The sequence below is a fragment of the Canis lupus genome, chromosome 10, assembly GCF_048164855.1.
Source record: "Canis lupus baileyi chromosome 10, mCanLup2.hap1, whole genome shotgun sequence".
NCBI lineage: Eukaryota > Metazoa > Chordata > Mammalia > Carnivora > Canidae > Canis > Canis lupus.
In genome coordinates, this window is record NC_132847.1 from 4,696,834 (window position 1) to 4,719,212 (window position 22,379).

At 42.6% G+C, this 22,379-nt stretch overlaps 1 long non-coding RNA gene across 1 annotated transcript in view; it reads left to right on the forward strand.

The window, feature by feature from the left end:
* The window catches only part of LOC140640844 (uncharacterized), an 86,773-nt gene extending 64,816 nt beyond the window's left edge, over nucleotides 1-21,957 (forward strand). Inside the window, exons 2-5 of the long non-coding RNA XR_012037454.1 lie at nucleotides 4,915-4,992; nucleotides 6,496-6,624; nucleotides 12,839-12,944; nucleotides 21,886-21,957. This is a non-coding gene — a long non-coding RNA (uncharacterized lncRNA). The remainder of the gene's footprint in view (nucleotides 1-4,914; nucleotides 4,993-6,495; nucleotides 6,625-12,838; nucleotides 12,945-21,885) is intronic.
* Nucleotides 21,958-22,379: the final 422 nt, after the last annotated feature.

A 22,379-nucleotide genomic window follows, 5' to 3' on the forward strand; every position in this document is an offset into this window, starting at 1 on the left:
CTCACGCTTCCACCTCAGGGCCTCTGCACTTTTGATCTTCTCTGCCTCCATGCCACTGGCCCAGATAATCACATAGCCCACCCACTCACTTCCTTCTGGTCTTTCCTCTTTTAAAAAATCCAAAATTCACCTGAGTAAATTCAAAGATCTAACAACTGGCTTTGTTAAATGATTCATGAATTGGGCTGTGTCCCATCTAGCAAGTGGCAGGGAGCTCTGTGGAGCTGCAGAAAAGGAAAGGGTTTTCAAGGCAGGGGTGGAGGAGTGAAGGGTGGCGTAGGGGGTGGTTATTAGCAAAGAATCCACTGTTTGAGGCCTGGTGGCTCTCCTAAGAGGAACGGAAGGGTATGCCAGTGGGTCACCTCCTGGTTATTACTCAGGAAGTTCTAGTTTAGCTGGTTCAAGGTTACATTCCTGTGGTGGGGAGTGGGTTAAAGCTGCAGTTAGGCTAAGTACTAAGTCTTAATTTACTGACTTGGGGCTTTAACCAAAGTGATGCCATTTTGTGTCTATGGTTTTCTTTTTACATTTATCTCAAATGACACTTTCTCAAGGAGGCCATCCCTGGACGCCCCATCTAAGATTGCCTGGTCCTCTCCCCCATTATTTTTTTCTCAAGCTCTTAGGAGTATTTAACAGATTCTAAAATATACTCAATCTTTCTGTCTCCACTCTGTGCTCCAAAACAGAGTATCAGCTCCATAAAAGGGAGGCTGTGTCTGTGTTGTTCACTGCTCTGTCTTCTATACCTAGAGTAGTGTTGGACACATAGTAGGATCTCAATAAATATTGGTGGCAGGAACTGAGTGGCTGACTCCCATGGCTCTCTGTAGGTTCCCACTGGCCCACCTGTCATTCTGCACTCAGGGAGCTCAGCCACCCTCTATGGCTCCCATGCACCTTGCCTCCCCCAGCTCTTGGGTCCTTAGCTTCCTGGATTGTCCTCTTTGAGGTGAGGTGCCACACTCCTCAGCTTTCAGCTCTCTCAAGTCACCACAAAACTTAAAATAATTATTGCTGCTGGTAACTACATAGAAGAAGGCGAGATTAGCTAAAATTATGGTAAGGGAGAAGTCACCAGTTATTTATAGTTTGTGAGATTCACCATCAGTACTACCCCTGATTTCTAGCAAAACGTGGAGGATTTGGGCTTGCATCTGTTTCTGTCTCTTTACCTATATTTCCTTCTTAGAACAGCCTGTGAAAGATCTCTGTCCTTCTGATCCTGGGGCCCTGGGATGGAGCCCCACATCAGGCTGCCTGCTCAGCAGGGAGTCTGCTTCTTCTCCCTCTCTGCCTCTCCATCTGCTAGTGCTCTCTCTCTTTATCAAATAAATAAAATCTTAAAAAGGAAAAAAATTGGTTTGGCCCACATTGCAAGTTCTTAAACAGTATTTAGGAGAGTGAATGCCTGTAGTCTTCAGGGAAGATCTTGCCAGAAAGGGAATAGGTCCATGAGTAAGCCCCCCACCCCTTGGGACTATGGAAAGAAGCCAGGAAACTGAATTAGTGCAACTGAGATAAGACTCAGCTCAAATCCCCTCTTCATCTGTTTCAGCCACATTGCAATCCCTTTATTCCAATTTCCTATTTTACTGGGGGCTCACAGTGAAATCTTCTCATTGTCTTACATCTGTTCATTTTCCTCAGAGCTTCTGGAGGTTGGAAAACATGTCCCGACTTTCTGTGTTGCTGTTGCCACAGAATGAAGAGTCTGTGGAGTCAGAATGTGTATCTTTTGTTTGAGAAGGAAACCGGGAAATGAAGTATCAAGTCTGTCCTTTTTTTTTTTTTTTTTTTAATAATTCATGAGAGACACAGAGAAAGGCAGAGACATGGGCAGAGAGAGAAGCAGGCTCCCTGTGGGGAACCCAATGTGGGATTCGATCTTAGGACTCCAGGATCTGGACCTGAGCCAAAGGCAGATGCTCAACCACTAAGCCAAACAGGTGCTCCTCGAGTCTGTTCTTAGTTAGCCCTGAGTAGAAGCCAGTTTGGGTGTGGAGTTTTGCAACAGAAGCAATCAGTTGGACTACATTGCGTATTCAGTCAGTGTGCTTTCAATGACCATTCTGATAAGAATGGGGAAGGCTGAAGAGTATCTTTGACTTAGTGAGCTAAGCCCAGAATCATATTAATTGATTAATTAGGTTAAAAAGGCCTTAGATAAGATTAAATTGGTCCCTTATCATAAGTTAGAGACTTTCTCTGTGGCCCCTTCCTAACATTCAATGCAAAGGCGTCAAGCCTCTTAAGGTCAGTTTGTTTTATGTACAGCAGCGAAGCCTGTCTTAACTGGAGAACATAGCTCTTAGGTCTGAGGCTTATCTTAAACCCCAAAGTTTGTAGAATATACCACATTTACTTGGACTATGTGTGTATTGTAAGGAATAGTATAATTTCATGAAATAGAGATACTATATTGTGAGTAGGATATAAGTGACCCAACTCCCTAAATTTTTTCCTCTTTCCCTTCTTTGTTCTCCTTCTCTTTTTTTGAAGGATTTTATTAATTAATTAATTAATTAATTAATTAATTAATTTATTAATGAGAGACACAGAGAGAGAGGCAGAGACACAGGCAGAGGGAGAAGCAGGCTACCTGCGGGGTGCACAATGTGGGACTCGATCCCAGGACCCCAGGATCACACCCTGAGCTGAAGGCAGGTGCTCAACTGCCACCCAGGTGTCTCACTTCTTTGTTCTCCTAATATATAACTATATTCCATAAAACTCTCAGAGGGAAGGAATCAGTTCTGCTTACCCTTTCTCTCTGCCGCTGCTGGCATTGGAATAAAGATGCCCCCTGGCTGCTTCTGATTCTAATCCAGCTCAAAGCTTTGTTTCTTCCAAATCCTCAGGTTAGGCATCTGGCAGGTGTTCAATCCATACCTGTTGATTAACTGAACTGTAATTGACGAACTGTCTTTAATAAGGAATCTGGAGACCTGGAGGCATTTTCATCTGGTGTTTTACATGAGGCTGTGGCTGGCCCTACATTTGCAATAATCATCTCTGCTGGACACACACTCTGAGGCATGTGGTGAGGACACGATTCCTGGCCCCCAAAAGTGTGCTGGATATGGCTTCCAAGGTTCTAATTAACCTCTCTTTTTCTGAGTTTCAATTAAAGCGAACTAAATGCAGGTAGTAAAAAAAACACTGAAGTGTTATTACCTTGCAGGCTTTTTTTTTTTTTTTTAACCAGAAATTATAGCCAATAATCTTATGAAAAAGAATGTCAGTCAGGTAGAGCATGCTGCCACCTCTGCTCTCCAGATCCTTGTTTGTTTCCTTAGGGGTGACATTTGGTGTGGCCCAGAGTTGCTGTTGACAGCAGGATCCTTCAGGGCAGCAGGCTCTTGTCTGAGTCTGAAAGCTATTTTATCCCTGGGAAGACTGACAGCAAATAGACTTCTAGCAGAATAACAAGTGGGGGGCCGGTGACAGGATGACATTCTTCAGAATTTCTACAGTAACCAGTCAATTGGCTGTACCTTAGGTTCTGCTCAAACTACAGTAAAACATTTAGGAAAACTATAGAAGCCCAGATCCTTGTCCAAATGAAGCAGAAAAGCTCGATTTCAGGACTGGCAGGCAGTTGAAGAAATTCCCCCCCAAACACTGCCTGTGTGAATGACGTGTGTATGCAGTAGCAGCTGATGTCCATGACTGAAATGGAAATGTGAAGAAATAAATTTGTTTCTGTTTAGAAAGCCCTTGGCTTTAGATTTTCAAAATTAACCGTGGGAAATAAAGAAGTACTTATTTTTATTTATTTTTTCAAGAGCTAGATGTGGCAAAGCATTAGGCCGTAAACCCAAGGAGAGAGAATTGCCTTTGATTGAAGTGGACAGTTTGTCTACAGGGACAGAAGGTGTATTAGGGTAAAGCTTATTAGATGCAGTGAAGTAATAGTCTATTTCTCCTTCATAGCACGGAGCAGAGCAGGTCAGTCTTCTCTTGGGGGCTGTATGCCTCTAAACGGTGATTTTAGAAATGGAGCTCCTGCCGTGGTGTAGCTCTGCCATCCCGGGATCCTTTATTTCCAGCCATGCAGGGGAGACAGCCAAGAATTTCAAGGGAGATTTTAGGGGCCAGGTATGGAAATGGCTTGTGTTACTTTCACTCCCATTTCTTTGGCTACCACTCATGCCCTAGCCCAATGACAAGGAAGGCTGGAAAGTGTAGTCTTCTGTGTTTGCAGGAACAAAAGAGAGAATTAATGAGCTACCAGCCAGTCTCTGTCGTAGAAAGGAAGACAGAGCATCCAGATGCCAGTGATTTTTTTTTTTCTAGTTAATGTGATTGTGGGAATGAGTGGAAGTGTTTTTCATTTCTTAGTGCGAGTGGAAGCAAGGGTGTCGGGAGGCAGGAAGGTTGAGGGTTAGAGGAAAGAAGGAATGATATAAACCGGTTGTCTAAGTAGATTGAGAGTAAATGCTGAGGGAAATGCATAGAATACCTCTGAGGGAATCATGGTCAATGAGCAAGCCCCCTGAGGTTTGGCTTGTAGCTGCTGTTGGTCAGCAGGGCCAGCTGGAGGGAGACAAGCTGGAAGCTGAAGCTGACCGGGCACATGCACATCTGTCTCTTTCTCTGAGAGTCCTATCACACAGCACTGCCTGCTGCTTCATTTTTGCCTTCTAAACATCACACACATTCCTTTTTGGTCAAACTCTTACCAAAAGCCCTAGAAAGAAAGGAATTCTGGGAAGTGTAGTTCCTAGCTTCAGTCAAGGTAACAACCAAGCACACTCCAGTATCCTAGGCTGTAGTTTTGGCCAAAGCGTATACATGTCACTATCTGAAATACTATACATGTACTTTGTTTGTTTGTTTGTTTTGTTGTTGTTGTTCTCCTGTTATAAAGCTTAACTCTATAAAGATACCATTTGCTTTGTCCACTGTTAGGATCCTCAACACCTAGAACAATACCTGGCGTAGAAGATATTTGTGGAATGAATGAATGAGTTCCAGATGTCTTTCCATGTATGTATACATGTACAACTGCACACAAACAGATATGGGAGTCAAATTTTATGAAAATGGGATCACACTCTACATTTACAGTTCTATAACCTTTTTTTTTAAAAAAAAGGTTTTATTTATTTATTTGAGAGAGATTGAGAGAGAAAGAGAGATCACAGGGGAAGAGGGACAAGCAGGCTCCCCATTGAGCAGAGAGCCCAACATGGGGCTCGATCCGAGGGCCCTGGGATCATGACCCAAGATGAAGGCAGATGCTCAACTGACTGAGCCACCCAGGTGCCCTCTATAACCTTTTTTTGTTTTGTTTTGTTTTTATTACAAAATCAGACCTATTTCAGTAGCAGTAACTATTGGTCACTATCACATTTCTAAATTGTTATAAAGAATCCTGTCATGTGTATCACATTTAACTAATGAATTCCATGTGTGATTAAATGTAAATTAATTAATACCTGATTGGTAGGCATTGTATTAGCCTGGCTCTGCTGGATGAAAAACACAGAAGGGTCTTGAATTGATTCTTTAAAATGAAACCAATACGATATGATTTTTGCAATATAATCTCAGTTCACTCTATGCTAGTGTAGCTTGGACTTTTCCCCAGCCATGCAGTGCTCGTGCACTAGAGGTTGGGAGGGTGGGATGTGGGATATACTTACCAAAAGGTCCTTATCAAATGCCAGGCTAGGCAGAGAAGATGGGACAACTTGTGTTGACTTAGCAGTTACGGTCTAAGGCCATGAAACTCAAAATTTAGCATGCTCAGAGTCACAAATCGTCAGATGCCTCTGTACCTTATTCCTACAGACTTTCTCCATTCCTCCACTAATAGCCTGTGAGATAAACAAAATGATAAAAGATGAAGCTTGTGGTCTAAGTGGTTTGGAGTAACCGTTTGGAGCCCAGTCTTCAACACAGTCCCTGCTGCGGCTGAAGGCTGGAGGTTTAGTTGGGGAAGTGATCGTATAAGAAAGCTCAAGGAGGACATATGCAAAAGTCTCTAAATCCTGGCCTAGGAAAGTGTAGGATCTCTTGGTTACTTACCAAAATATCCTGAGCATCCCTGAAAATCAAGAACGTGCAACCTTTGCAGTCTATCCAAACTGCATAGTCCTCACCACAGACCAATCACATCAAATGTTGGTCTTTGTGAAATCAGATAAAGGAAGCATGGAATTGGCCACATGTGGACAATGGTTTCTATCCGTGCTTTGAGTCGGGGGGTCAGGGAGTCTGTGACTGTGTGAGGTAGGGGAGAGTAGTGCGGTGGTGGCAGTGGCCGCTGCTGTAGCAATCTGCCCGGAGTCTAGTTATCAGTGACCAGTCGGGACCTGCTGTCATCCACAGCTGGGAAGGCAGGAGCCTGGTCAGAAGAATCGTGGAGAACAGACCCCCACAGCGTGGCATGCCCCTGGGCTTGTGATGTGTCCACCATTCACCTCTGTTTTGATGGTTCGGTCCCAGCCTGCACTTACTAATTAGCTCTCTGCTTTCCACTCTCAGAGATGACAACTGGAGCTTCAACTGGCAAATATTTCTAGCTAGTAATACACCATGTGTCTAGTGCTTCCTCCCTGCGTGGAAGCCCCAAAAGATCTCGTGAAGAGCATCTTGTAATGAATTTACAGAAAGGTGAGTATATGCATGTTCCTCATGTAGTTGTCTTAAGATTTTGGTTTGCTTTTTTTTTTTTTTCCCAAGTGAAGAAAATATGGTAAGTATATATAGGATCATCCATTTTGATAAAAACATAGATGACCAAAGCTTCAAAAATAATAAATCTTGGTATTTTCATGGAGAAAGGAATGGAATGAAGCACATCAGTTGTTAACATTGGGATCTTGAGGCAGGGGCGGGGTGGGGGGGCAGAGGGAGATGAGAGAGGGATAATTAACTAAAACTTTTTGAATTGTGTTAATCACAATGAGCATATTAATTTTGGAAAAGGGATTTCAGAAAAATCTCAAAATGTATGACCAGAGATTTTTTTCAATCCCTTTGTGGCCAATGTAAAACTTAAATGGAAGGAGGTCTTGTAGAAAAAGATGATGGGACCTTGTTATTGATGTCACTACCAAACCAGCGGTGTTTATTTGCTCATTCATTCATTCATGCAGGCATGCATTAATTCATTCATGCATCCATTCATTCAGTGAATGTTAACTGAACCAGTACCATGTCCCAAATTGTACCCTGCTATGATTCTAGGTCTGGTACAGCAGCAAATGGCTTGGGTCTCTTCCTTTTCTTATGCATCTGGTAGTGAGAAGTGATGGTGGGGCAAGGGAAAGCAGATAATATGGATACAGGATGGGGACGGTGATCAGGGTAGAACTCACCAAGGAGGCAACATGTGAGTGGAGATTTAAATCAAGCAAGGGAGCAAGCCATGGAAAGATGAGGGTGGGTGGGAAATAAAGATCTGGACAAAGAGGAGTAATATGTTCAGAGAACAGCAGGAAGGCAGAGTGGCCCAGGAAAGAGTGGAGGGGAATGGGCTGAAGAAGAAGGAGAGAGAAAATCTCAAGCAGACTGTGTGCTGAGATTGGAGCCTGACACAGGGCTCTTTCTGATGACCCTGAGATCATGACCTGAGCCGAAATCAAGAGTTGGACACTTGGCCAGATGAGGCACTCTTGCACCTCCTGTATATAAATTTTAAAAGGATCACTCTGGGGGCATCTAGGTGGCTCAGTGGTTGAGCATCTGCCTTTGGCTCAGGTCCAGATCCCAGAGTCCTGAGATCGAGTCCCACACTGGGGTCCCCATAGGGAGCCTGCTTCTCCCTCTGCCTATGTCTCTGCTTCTCTCTCTGTCTCCCATGAATAAATAAATAAAATCTAAAAAAAGTTAAAAGGATCGCTCTACTTATTATGTGGATAGACTATTGGGGGACAAAAGTAGGAGTCAGGGATCATGGAGGAGACTATTTCATTAGACCAGACAAAAGAATCTGGGAGAATGTTGACCTCTTTACCTTTCTGGCAAATACTCTATTGCTTCAGTACCTGTTCTTTGTTGCTCTTGAGCATGAGAAAGACAAACCTAAGGAGAAGCCCCTCTGAGGTCTTAGGTGTGCAACTGAAATGAATTGCCTATGAATCTGAGCTACTTGCTCACATAGTTTGCTCTTGCCTCTGAATCCACTCAAGCCCAGCCTCCAATGTGTCACTTCTTTGGCACCAGAGAATGCTTCTGGCCTTATGACCTGGTGTATCAGAGGACACAGAGCTGACAGTAGTCACTCAAGTCATGAAGTTAGCAATGTCCAGTGATCAGAGCCACGGTTTCTACTGGGGCCTATTAGCTCACAGGAGGTATGTAGTTCTCTGCTGTCAGGCACACACCTGCTCTAGAATCCCAAGGGCCTGCCAGAGACTGCAGCAACTTCATTAACCAGAGGTCTCCAGGACAGTCACACCTGCTGGCTCATCCAACCCAAGAGGATAGAACACTTATTCTACAGCTTGCATTTGTTTTAGAGCTTTCTTTTGAATTGGCTCCCACAGGAAACTGGTAGCCTTTTGTTATCTGATTAATAAGTGGGACTAAGTTTTCCAAAGTCCAGCATCTACTGCTTCCAAGATCCAAAAAGCCTTACTATGCGCTGTACCTTTTGTTTAGTGGTAGGAGGTATAATGTACAATAATTTGTGTTTTAATTTAGAGGGAATGTCCTGGGACATTGAATCCCTGAAAGCATCACTGATGTGATGGTTCCCTGATGTCAGGTTTGCTGCTAATTCCCTGCATATGTCTGTCTTACTAGAGCATCCTGGGCACCGCACCTGTCACTGTCTGTTCGTTAAGTTCAGTCAGGGTGACGTTGTCAGTATCCTGAACCAGCATGATGTCCTGTAGGTTGTTAGGGTGGTAAGTCCTTCAGACTATACTTTGGAGGAGAGTGGGAGTGTGAATATAGCCCTAAGGTAAGAAAGGGATTGTGGAATACTTTCCCAGCAAAGTAAAGTTGATCTTTGTACATTAGGATGTGGACATCTTTGGGGGGAACATTAGTCTGCCTTCCGCAATCCCAATGCCGAGGCTTCCTGCTAAGAGCATTCTATAAGTAAGGATTCTCCTCCTCCTAGCAAATATTGTTAGTATACCGGGAAGATGGTCATCAGCACAATTATAAGCAGTTTAGTCTGGGTCGGCTGTCTTCTTCCCTTTCAGTAACTGGGATAGAAATTGAAGATGGGCCAGCTGCTTTAAGTCCTTCCTTTACAGATTGATTGGTGTTACATACCAGGAACCAGAAACTGGGGGACTCTGTTGTCAATTGTGGCATCTGACATCTTTCTATTATATTTATCTCTTTTATTCTCTATGAATCCCTTAACATATCCGTCAGCTCTGTCTACCCGCTCATCCATCCATCCATCCATCCATCCATCCATCCATCCATCCACTCATCCATCCACCCATCCATCTTCCCATCCATCCATGGATCCATCCAGTCATCCACCCATCTACTCATCTATCCATCCACCCATCTGTCTAAACTTTAATTTGTCCATCTACATAAATTCACTCTTATGAATTATTTAAAATCATGTAAAGAGTCTTTAGCTCAAATGTTAAGCATAAATTATCCATAAAACTAAGTAAAAGTTATTTGCTAGGAGAGGAGGGGAGAGCACAGGGAAATTGAACGGGGACAAGGGAGAGGTGAAGAACTCCATCCTGGGAGGGACTGGGGAAGCCAGGACTGGTAGATTCCTGGCCATTGCTTCATGAGTCAAAATGTGCCTGGTGGAGGGGACAAAAGCAAGGCATCCATGGGGAGCTGCTCACCTGAGAAAATGACATTAAATTTCTGTCAGAAGCATCCTTCACCTCTCCTGTGTGGCCGTGGGCATAGAGAACTCTCACCACTTGTGAGTCTTCTTTCCACATAAGAACCCCCAAACTGGGCTTGGTGTTACCCTCCCATTTCCCCCCTCATCTCTCTTTTAGTATTATTGTCATTTACCAGGGAAATACACAGTGTGAGAGGGAGTGAATAACTCAACCTTGGTAAAAGCCTTTCTTCTATATTTTGCTTTTGCTTTTTTACTAATTTTCTTTTGGATAATTTTTTTTTTTATTAAAAGAGAAATAAAAGGGGCACTTGAGTGGCTCAGTCAATTAAGCATCTTCTTCAGCTCAGGTCATGATCTCAAGGTCCTGGGATGAAGTCCTGCACAGGGCTCCCTGTTTAGTGGGGAGTCTGTTTCTTCCTCTCCCTCTTCCCCTTCCCCCTGCCTTGTACTCTCTCTCTCTCTCTCAAATAAATAAGATCTTAGAAAAAAGGAAAATAAGAACTTCAATAAAGGACTTTATTTTTATTTTTAATAGAAGTATAGTTGATATGCAGTGTTACCTTAGTTTCAAGTATACAGCATAGTGATTCAACAATTCTATGCATTATGAAGTGCTCACCATGATGAGAGCAGTCACCATCTGTCAACATACAAAATTATTACAATATTATTGACTATATTCCCTAGGCTGTATTTTTCATCCTTGTGACTTGCTTATTTTATAACTGGAAGTTTGTACCTCCTAATCCTTCACTAAGGGGCTTTGCAATTAAATTTCACTGATTGGTCCCAGGGTCCCTTAAAAATTAACTTAAATTATGGAGTATTTCAAACATGCTAAAAAATGAAAAGAAATAATGTGCATACCATATATGCATCACTAAGATTAAACAATATGTCAAACTCTTATTTACTCCGTGTTTCTTATTCCCTTTTAGTTTTTACTTTGTAGGAAATAGAACATTACAAAATGGATCAAAAACCTAACACACACTTCCTGTCCTCCTCATACCCCAGAGGTGCTTTTTTATCTTTTGCGAGCACGTTATTATGCTTTTATTACACATTCATGTATTTATGAATACTATCCTGTTGCTACTTGCTTTCTGCATCCCATATCATGTGTGTGTAGTCTCTTCATGTTGATTCATGAAGCTCTCTTTGTAATTTTAGTAGCTGTATAAAATTTCATTGTATAACTGAATTAGTTTATCTATCGTCTGATTCATTGACATTTAGATTTTTCTAGTTTTCAATTGTATGTGAAATGAGCACAACATACCTCGTCTTTGTGAATATTTGTGAACATTTTTGTAGGATAGATGATAGGAGTAGATTTCTGGTCATTGTGAATCGTCATTATCTATCTATCTATCTATCTATCTATCTATCTATCTATCTATCATCCATCTATCATCTACATCTGTCTTCAGGTTGGCTGGGTATTTTCCAATTCCTCTTCAAAGAGGTTCAATCAATTTACACTTCACTCACAGCATAAAAGAGTTGCTGTTACAGATCTAGTAAGTAGTTTGTGCCAAATTCGATACAGTGGTGAAATAGGTCAAATTTGTCTATGTCGCTCTCTTTGGGAGAATTCTCCCTTTCTTGGAATCTCCATTTCTGAGGTGTCCCCAAACACTCTGGGCATGACTTTAGAAGTTGCACCTCTTGAAATTTTCTTTCTTTCTCACACATCAGTCACTAGGTTTGTTAGACATTTAAATGTTTTGCCACTCTGATAGATGTAAGTTGTGTTTCATTTTGCTACTGTCATTTGTTTTAATAGCTGTATGGGTTTTCGATGAATAGAATTTCTTAATCATTCTTTTATATACCCATTGGCCATTTGGATGTTCTCTCTTGTGATTTCCCAGTTCTTATTAATTTTACATTTTTCTCTCAGATTGCATGCCTTTTTTCATAATTTTTTAAAAAGATGTTATTTATCTATTCATGAGACACAGAGAGAGGCAGATACACAGGCAGAGAGAGAGGCAGGCTCCCTGCCCAATGCAGGACTCGATCCCAGGACCCCAGGATCACGACCTGAGCCAAAGACAGATGCTCAACCACTGAGCCACCCAGGTGCCCCATTTTTTCATAAATTTTTACTTGGCATATGTGTTATTAATGTCTTTTTGTAGTCTGCAGTTTGCCTTTTTACTTGTGCCTTTGTGATAAAGTCGTTCATTTTAATGTCATACATATAATTTTCCTTACAGTTTTGGCTTTTTGTGTTCTGCCTAAGAAATTAGTTTTTATCCAGAAGTCATGAAGATATTCCTCAAATTTTAGGGATTTGTTTCTTATACTTAAGAAGTTAACTTTTATGCATGTGTTGGAGATCTACTTCTGTGTTTCACTATATAAATTACCAAAATTTTCACCACTACTATTGAACAGTGTTTTTTTCACTGTTCAATTTATAATATCTACTGTCATGTGCCAGTTCTCTTCTGTGTATGAGTTCCCTGAGCCAATATTACATTGGTTACATTATAGTCTCATAGTAGGTTGATACTTGTAAAAAGAGTGCTCACTCTTCTTTTCCTTAAAAAATTTTGGCTCTTCCTGCTACTGAGTTCAGGGATCAGATTGTCAAGTTCTCTGAAAAACTGTGTGGAGACCTATAAATACAGAGAACAATCTGATGGTGGCTAGAGGAGGAGGGGAGAAGAGGGATAGGCAAAGTGGGTGAAGGGGAGTGGGAGATACAGGCTTCTAGTTATGGATGGAGTAAGTCATGACAACAAAAGGCACAGCATAGGGAATAGAGTTAATGGTATCGTAATAGTGTTGTATGGTGACAGATGGTGGCCACACTTTGGTGAGCACAGCATAACATAGATTTGTCGAATCACTGTATTGCATACCTGAAAGTAATGTAACATTGTGTGCCAACTATACTTCAACTTTAAAAAGTCTGTTGAGATTTTGATTGGAAGTATACCGAATATATTAATAGATTTTCTAATGTTAGTTAACCCTGAAATTCCTGGAACAAGCCCTGTTTCACCGTGTTGTGTGATTACTTTTCAGTATTGCTGTATGCAATCTGTTCGTGTCTTCCATGGGATATTTACTTCTGTATTCACAAGTAACATTAGACATTCCTTCTTACCCTGGCCTGATCTGGGGGATTAAGGTAAGAAAAGTCCCATTCAAAGGTCTTCCCATTCAAAGTCCCTTCTCAAAGGTCCCATGAGAGACCCTTCCCATTCAACGTCCCTTCTCAAACATCCCATGAGAGACCCCTAACTCTCAAAAGGGTTGCAGAAGGGGAGGTGGGTGGGGGATGGGGTGACTGGGTGACAGGCACTGAGGAGGGCACGTGATGGGATGAGCACCGGATGTTATACTATATGTTGGCAAATTGGATTGAAATAAAATATAGAAAAATAAATAAAATCAGAGCATTAAACCAAGTCAAAAAAAAGGAAAGAAAAAGGAAAGTCCCATTAAGTTAGTTGTAGAGATCTTTTTTTTTTTTTTCCCCCATCATCTAGAACAGGGGTTAGCAAACAAGGGCTTGCTCATTGAATTCAGTCCACTGCTTGTTTTATAAATAAAATTCAGTTGGAACAGCTTTGCCCCTTGGTCCATGTGCTGTATGTGGCTGCTCTTATGCCATAGCGTGGCATTGCATTGGATACTGTGTTGCTTGAATGTGAAAAACCCATTATAAGTAGCGGAAGGAATCATAAAACCAAAAGCCCAAGTCAGTGAAATAAAAAGGAAAGAGAAAATAAAGAACACCAATGGAACCAAAAGCTCATTCTTGAAAAATATTAATGAAAAAGATAAACTTCTTTCAAGATTACCTACAAAAATGAGGAGAAAATAAACAGCATTAAGAATGGAAAACAGGCCATAAAAATGAAAGCTACAGTTCAGGGCTTGGAGATATAAAAATCACAATAGAATATGACCAATGCTATTTCAATTAATTTTGAAAACTTGGGTGAAACAGATATTTTACTTAGAAAGTAAGAATTGTTGAAAGAATTACTTTTGACTCAAGAATGAACATGAAATCGAATAGATATATAATCATCATAATACTGTGGTTAAAAATGTAAACACACAGGGGAACCTGGGTGGCTCAGTGGTTGAGCATCTGCCTTTGGCTCAGGTCATGATCCTGGGGTCCTGGGATCGAGTCCCGCACCGGGCCTTCCTGCGAGGAGTCTGCTTCTCCCTCTGCCTGTGTCTCTGCCTCTCTCTCTGTGTCTCTCATGAATAAATAAATAAAATCTTAAAAAAAAAACCCTAAACACACACACACACACACACACACACACGCACGCACGCACACACATACACACATATACCCCTGGTGTCCACTAGGACCAGATGATTTTATAAGCAGGACTTACCAAATTTCAGGAACAGTCTGACACAATGTGCTCTAGACTAAGGATTGACAAATTAAGGGTATCATTATACAATTACTCTTTTTAAAAATTGCTATTATTCATTTCTTGGGCCATCCTGACAGTGTCAAGTTAACTCTGAGCCTGTACAAGACACAGGCTTGGGGTTGCAACTTCTTATGGAGACTTCCCTTCCCTTATTCTACCAAACTCCAGGGTGGGATAGAGTTCCTTGTCATCACCCTGTAACACTGAGTAGATGACTTCAAACCCATTTTTTCACTGAAAGGGTAGGCCCTTGAAGACCTTGTTTCTAATGCTTTGCTTTACTCAGGCTCTGGACCTTATCTCTTGGCTCTGAGGAGGGCCAAAGCCCCTTGTGGCTGAGACATTCACCCTTCCACCTCACTCAGGCAATCTGCCACATCAGATCAGAGACATTCATAGTTGTGATTCTAGCCTTTCTCTAGTTTGGAAAACTAGGAAATCACAGTTATAAGCTAAAACTTTTCTCTGGCATCCCCCTCCCCCCTCCACCAAATTCATATGTTGAAGTTGTAGCACCCTAATCCTTAGAATATGATTGTATTTTGGGATAGGGTCTTAAACTGGTAATTAGGTTAAAATGAAGGTCATTAGGGTGGCCCTAATCCAATATGGCTGACATCCGGAGAAGAAGGGGAAGTTGGGACCCACACATGTAGAGAGAAAAGACCGTGTGAGGACATGGTGGAAAGGCCTATCCACAGGGGGAATAGGCTCAAGAAGTAACCAACTCTACCGACCCCTGAGCCTTGGACTTCTATACTCCAGGACTGTGAGAGAATAAATTCCAGCTGCTTAAGCTGTGGTACTTTGCAATGGCAGCCCCAGCAAACAGAGACTCTCCCTTCTTCCTGTAAGCTCAGCTTTGCATTTGAAGCAAGATATTGGGACACCTGGGTGGCTCAGAGGTTGAGCATCTGCCTTTGGCTCAGGGCATGATCCTGGGGACCCTGGATCGAGTCCCACGTCGGGCTCTCTGCATGGAGCCTGCTTCTCCCTCTGCCTATGTCTCTGCCTCTCTCTCTGTGTCTCTCATGAATGAATAAATGAAATCTATTAAAAAAATAAAAAAGAAACGAGATTTTATTATATTCTACCAGAATTTCTAATGGTAGCTGGCGGGGTTTTCAGGTTAGCTAGGAAACCTACTGTGGGAATGTAAGTCTCAGGCTCATTTGAAAGAACCAGGCTGTGCCTTCTGGACTCTGCCGATCTTCCTGATAGGTGTCACCCCGTGTCTAGTGGTGGGTGCCACACCAGAGGTAAGAGCCCTAGGCTTTCAGCACACCTTTGCATTCAACTAGCTGCGAGCCACTTAAACACTCCTTCTTAGTTTTGGGGCTCTCATCTGCAAAAGAGGGGTCTTCCAATGGCCCTAAACCTGTATTTCTTCAGACACCCCTCCGGGGCTTACTCAGGTGCTGGAGAAGATGCCGAATGGTGGCTCCTGTAGCATCCACTCACTTTGACCCACATAGTCCCTCTCATGTGCACATGTGTTGTCTTTGAATTCGGAAAAAGATCTCATCTGAGAAAGCCTTATGGGCTTAAAACCAATGTAAAGACATTTTTTTAATTTTAATTTTTAAAAAGATTTTATTTATTTGAGAGAGAGAGCACAAGCATGAGCAGGGGGAGAGGCAGAGAGGTGGGGAGAAGCAGACTCCCCTCTGAGCATGGAATCCGATGTGGGGCTCGATCCCAAGACCCTGGGATCATGACCTGAGCTGAAGGCAGATGCTTAACCTACTGAGCCACCCAGGAGCCCCCAAAGGCATTTTTTAAAAAGATAAAAAACAGGACTGTAGGCCCCTGCTGCCTGGCCCTCCCTTCTTAAGTCAGAGCTACGTGAGCATGCAGCCTGCTTGTGTGACTGAGCATGACATTTCTGAGCATCACACCCCACGACAGTTCAGAGATTTCCCAACAACTCTGGGGAGAATGTTGTGGATTCCTTTAAAAGAGCCACCTGCCTTTTTATTCCCCACCCTCCTATTTCCAAGCAACTTGGGTCAGCTGACAGGCACCTGTCAACTGCTTCCCAGGCTGCTGTGGGGAAATAGTATCTGGCCACACCAAGGGATAGGAGGCTATAAAATTCCATGTGTGGACAGTCAGTGTCTGTCAGAGAAGGCACACTCCGTGCATTGCTCAGACCGCATCTCCAGCCATGACGTCGGCAAGGACACTCACCACGTGCCAGGGCCTTATCTGTGTCCCTGAGCCCTCTGGACCCCTGTGGATCCGGGTCCCACAGAGGGCCAGGCGGCAGACAGCAAATGCTGCTTTCACCGGATTATCCTGGAGAGTAGCCTTTTTGGTGTTCATTCAGTATCTACAAGCAAAAAGCTATAACCAAACAAAAATTCCATGGGTTCTCTTGGGTTCTGACCATTTAAAAAATATATTGGTCTTTCTTCTTTAACTCTTTTTTTTAAAAAAAGATTTTATTTATTCATGAGAGACATAGAGGCAGAGACACAGGCAGGGGGAGAAGCAGGGTCCCTGTGGGGAGCCGGATGGGGGACTTGATCCTAGGACCCCGGGATCATGACCTGAGCCAAAGGCAGATGCTCAACCACTGAGCCACCCAGGCACCCATTGTTCTTAAAACTATCCTCTTTTCCTCTTCCTTTTTTTTTTTTTTTTAAATATTTATTTGTTCATGAGAGAGGCAGAGTGAGAAGCAAGCTCCATGCAGGGAGCCTGACATGGGACTCGATCTTGGCTCTCCAAGATCAGGCCCCGGGCTGAAGGTGGCGCTAAACCGCTGAGCCACCTGGGCTGCCCCCTCTTTTCCTCTTCCAAACACAAACAGCACCTAATCAAATTCTAATTAGCATACGGCGTTGTATAAGTTTTGGTGTACAATATGGTGATTCAACATTTCTATACATTTGCCAGTGCCCATCGGGACAAGTGCCCTCCTTAATCCCCATCACCTATTTCCCCCATTCCCCACCTCCCTTTCCTCTGGTGACCATCAGCTTGTTCTCTATAACTAAGAATCTGGTTTTTGGCTTCTCTTTTTTTTTTTTTTATTCTTAAATTTCTCATATGAGTGAAATCCTATGGTATTTGTCTTTCTCTGACTGAATCATTTCACTTAGCATTATACTCTCTAGCTCCATCCATGTTATTGCAAATGGCAAGATGTTATTCTTTTTTATGGCTGAATAATATTCCACTGTGTGTGTGTGTGTGTGTGTGTGTGTGTGTGTGTGTGTATACATGTATCTTTATCCATTCATCCATGTATGGACACTTAGGCCGCTTCCATATCTTGGTTATTGTAAATAATGCTGCCATAACCATAGCGGTGCATACATCTTTTTGAATTAGTGTTTTCACTTCTTTTGGGTAAATACCCACTAGTGGATTTACTGGATCATAGGGTAGTTTTATTTTTAATTTTTTGAGGGACCTCCACACTGTTTCCCACAGTGGCTGGTGCCAATTCACATTCCCACCAGTAGTGCACAAGCGTTCCTTTTTCTCCACATCTTTGCCAACACTTGTTATTTCTTGTGCTTCTAATTTTAGCCATCTGACAGGTATGAGGTAATACCTCATTGTGATTTTGATTTGTATTTCCCTGATGATGAGTGATGCTGAGCATCTTTTCATGTGTCTGTTGGCATCTGTAAAGATACCATCTAAAAATACTTTTCCTATTCTTAAGAACCCAAATTAATTTCAATAAGATTTAAAGGAACAAACTGAAATATTTCACATTTATTTCTAAACGTTTTTAAAAGAATTTCTTATGGAGTCATACCAATTTGGAATCAGAAGTAACATTAACAATCATAGGCTATGTGGGATATTTCTTGCTGTTTTTGGTAAAGTATCTGAATTTCCATTTGGAGACCCGACTCTCTCCAGCTTTCCACCCACGTGGTTTGGGGGGAGTAGATGTTCTCTCTTTCAGGCTCCAGGGTGAGTGCAGAGCTCAGGTCTGTCTAATTAGCTTGTTCTTCCTCTCTGGTCTTTGGTCTTACAGATTGGCTCAATGATAGATTCAGGACTCCTGCCTTGAGTGTTAAGAAAGATTTCTCCTCTTCCTCCTTCTTCTTTAAAGATTTTGTTTACTTATTCATGAGAGACATAGAGAGAGAGGCAGGGTCCCTGTGGGGAGCCTGATGCAGGACTCGATCCAAGGACCCCAGGATCACACCCTGAGCCAAAGATAGATGCTCAACCACTGAGCCACCCAGGTGCCCTAGGAAAGATTTCTTCTTATCCTTGGACTTGAACTTGGAAGAATATTGTGTCTGCTAGCAGCCATCTTGCTCTAAATTGGGGCCTGACAAGGAAGCTGTGGAGCAGGGCTGAGGGAAGGAATGGGAAGAAACCAGGTCCTGGTAATAGATTATGCTGTACCTAGAGCCATTTGTACTCTTGGACATTTTAGTTACATGAGGCAAGAAATAACCTTCCTCTTTCCCCAGTGCTTGCATGTGTACACAGATACACACATTTTGTCTTTTCTAAGCCAGTTTGATTTGGATTTTACTCCACCTGCAATGGAGAGATTTTATCCTCTTCATTTGATAGACAAGGAGACTCAGACATAGGGACTGGAAGCAACCTGGCCAGGATCCCTCAGTGAGCAGATTGATGAAAGAACCAGGGCCTGGACCCGGGCTCCGAATCTGCCTGTGCGTTTTTACCATGGTCGGAGGTGAATGCATATCTAAGTGGTTTTGGAAAACCAAAAGTGGCATCATTCAGGTCTGGAAACACTGGCAGAGGAGTGGCCATAGTTAAATATAGGGTTTTGAGCATTACAGATGAAGGGTAAAGCACTATCAAGTCTACCAGAATGTTGGAGTTGAAATAGTATTTTAGATATAACTAAACAACCATCAAGATAAGTCAGGTGTGCACTAATAAGAGAGCCACGAATACAAGGTTGGTAGAAAAATATGTAGATTAGTTAACTCCAGCAGATGTAGACATAATACAAAAAGCATCTTGTTCTTTGTAAAATATGGAACACAGAAATGTAGTGTTCTTTGTATGCATTTGGGGAAAAAAAACCAACTAGTGTAATGTATATCACCAAAAAAAAAAAAAAAATGCTGCCAAGGTGCAAATTTGGTCAAAGAATTGGGGGTACTCTGGAACCTTCCCATCCTAACCATCCCCTGCCACCCACCCACACATACACAGAGTAGGAAAAGATTATTCTGGAACTCACTGGAAATCTGAGTAGACTGAAAGAGAGAATAAAGTAAGGAACGTGGGATCGATATATTTAAACACATAAAAATAATCAGCATATGTTCAAGAACCTCTGGGTATGACCAACACTGTTGCTGTCTGTATAAATAAAGCCAACATTGCAGATTTGCTATACTCCGCCCAGGCACCTTCTAACATTTGTAGGACTCAAGGCAGAAGTAGAAATGGAGGCCTAATACCATATTTTAAGAAGTTAGAATGCAACTGTAAAGCCAACTGTAAAAAGAGTAAAACATGTTCTACTGTTCTACCTTGGTATGAAGGTAGGAGCCAGGTTAAATGTTGAATCATGAGACTCTTGGGAGTTCCATGCTGGAATGTGGCCTCATGAGGCTTCATCCATGGCTCCTGTTTTCCCAGCTATTGTTTTTATTTATTTATTATTTTTAAAAAAGATTTTATTTATTTTTTTGAGAGAGAGAGAGCAAGAGAGAGAGAGAGAGAGAGCAAGTGAATAAGCAGGGGGAGGAGATAGGGAAAGGAAAGAGCAGGGCTTGATCCCAGGACTCTGGGATCATGACTCAGGCTGAAGGTAGACACTTAACTGACTGAGCCACCCAGATGCCTTGGTTCCCCAGCTTTTAGCCCAACCCACAGCATATGCTCCATGTTGTCCCATCTCCAACACTGCCTTTTGTTGGGGAGAGTTGTCTCACACACACATATGGACACACAGTCTGTGTATCTAAGCTCTTTCCTCAAAAGTCACTCTTGGACTGCCACTTGGGCCTAGAGGTACACTTGGAAGTATAGTCTCCTCTTAGATGGACAGACTGAGGAAGAGGTCTATGCAGTTCCTGGAAGCAGGTTTGGAGAGAAAGACCTCTGGATCCAATGGAAGAGGAACATAGCCTTGGAGGAAAGGGACATAGGGCTTTGGTACTTATCTTTGGCCATGGTGTCGTAACCCTGAGGAGGGGCAGGGTCAGATCATGGGGTCCCTCTTGCCTTGGCTTTAGTGATGCTGACTTTGCCTCCTCCACTCTCAACCATCTGGTTTTGTAAGGACTGATTCTTGGACAGGGAGACAGGGACCACTTAGCAGGGCTTGAGAGTTGAATGGAAATGGTGGCAATGCTGATGCCTTTCTAAGGCTCTCTCTCTCCCATTTCTTTTTTCCTTTCTTTTTTTTAAAAAAGATTTTATTTATTTATTCATAAAAGACACAGAGAGAGGCAGAAACAGAGAAAGAGGGAGAAGCAGGCCCCCTGTGGGAACTTGATGCAGGACTCAATCCCAGGACCCTGGGATCATGACCTGAGCTGAACAGACAGTCAACCACTGAGCCACCCAGGTGTCCTGATCTCTTCTCTTTCTAATAATGTATTTGTGGTTAAACCAGTAGACTGGACAGCATCCTTCCAGGTCTTACTGTGTTTGTAACTCACCCAACTACTCTGCCCACTGACTTCCTTCTGCTGCTTCAATCTCACCTTTAAAATCTCGCTCATCCCCCCATCTGCATTTTCTGTGACCTTGCCTTCCCTTTGGTGATCTTTTGAATTCACCTTTGGATCACAGCCATAGCTGCGATCTTCTTGGACTACGTGCTCTTCTACTTTCCACCACATTATTGTTTGCAGAGAAGTCCCTGGACTTCATTTTTTTTTTTTTAAAGATTTTACTTATTTACTAGAGAGGGCACTTATGAGAAAGAGAGAGAGAGAGCAGGGGCAGAGGCAGAGGGAAAAGGAGAAGCAGACTCCCTGCTGAGCGGAGAGCCTGATGTGGGGCTCAATCCCAGGACCCTGAGATCATGACCTGAGCCAAAGGCAGACACTTAATGGACTGAGCCACCCAGTGCCCCCTGCCCCCGGACTTTGTTCTGCTGCCCCATACCCCAGCCCTGGATGGTCCTGCCCCCCACTAGTTCTCATCAGCTTTTAGTTTGGCTCAGTCTCCTGGCTGAAGCATACAACATATGCATTTATAGATGTTGACACATACATATACTTGTAGGAAAGGATGTTAGAAATTATCTCTAAGACTATTTAAGCATCCTTTGGCCCAGATTTCAGAGTTTATAGAACAGGAATGTGAGCCCCATTGATGTGCTATGAAAGGTTACACACTGTATCAAGGACACTGCCAAGACTGGCGGCCAGGCCTTCTGACCTTTTCTCCCCCATCCTTCCCATTCTCCCAGCTTGACTCCCTCCCAACACATAGCAGATATCCCCCTCTTCCTGCCAACTTATAATTCCTGGAACTAGCAGAATGTAAGAGAATCCATTTCAAGCATTTCTTGTTTTCTTTCTTTTTTAATTTGCTCGTGTTTCTCTTATAATATCTTCTGGTCTATGCACACTAAAACAGATCTGTGACTTGGTTCACATTTGATTCTCTTTTCCTCTTAATTTCAACCTTCTGAGAAGAAAAGCAGATAACCTTCCTTTTTCCCTCTCTTTTTCTCAATTTCAGAAGTCAATCTGCGAGTCTAGGATGCACCTAAGAGTAACCCTGGGATAGTCAAGCTGTTTGCTTCTCATTGGCACCAGAAGGTGGGTTCATAGTTAAAAAGGTGAATAGATGTTTACTCTTCTAATGCATTCACTAACTAATTAATCCCACAGTGTTAAGCTAAGGGGAGGTGGGGGGGATGGGGTAATTGGGTGATGGGTGTTAAGGAGGGCACACGATGAGATGAGCACTGGGAGTTAGACTATATGTTGGCTAATTGAATTTAAATAAATAAAATAATGATGAGTTGAAAAAAATTCCCCAAGCTAAGGCTGTCTGAGGTCAAGGATAATTTTTTGTGTTCTGCAACCCAACATTGCAACACACATACACGTGCATGTGTGTGCACAAGTGAATGATATAAAAATCATTTATAATCATTTTCTGAATAGTCAGACCATCTTGCAAAAGAATCACGTGTTCTAGGGCTGAGAGCAATTCATTAGTAGTTTCTA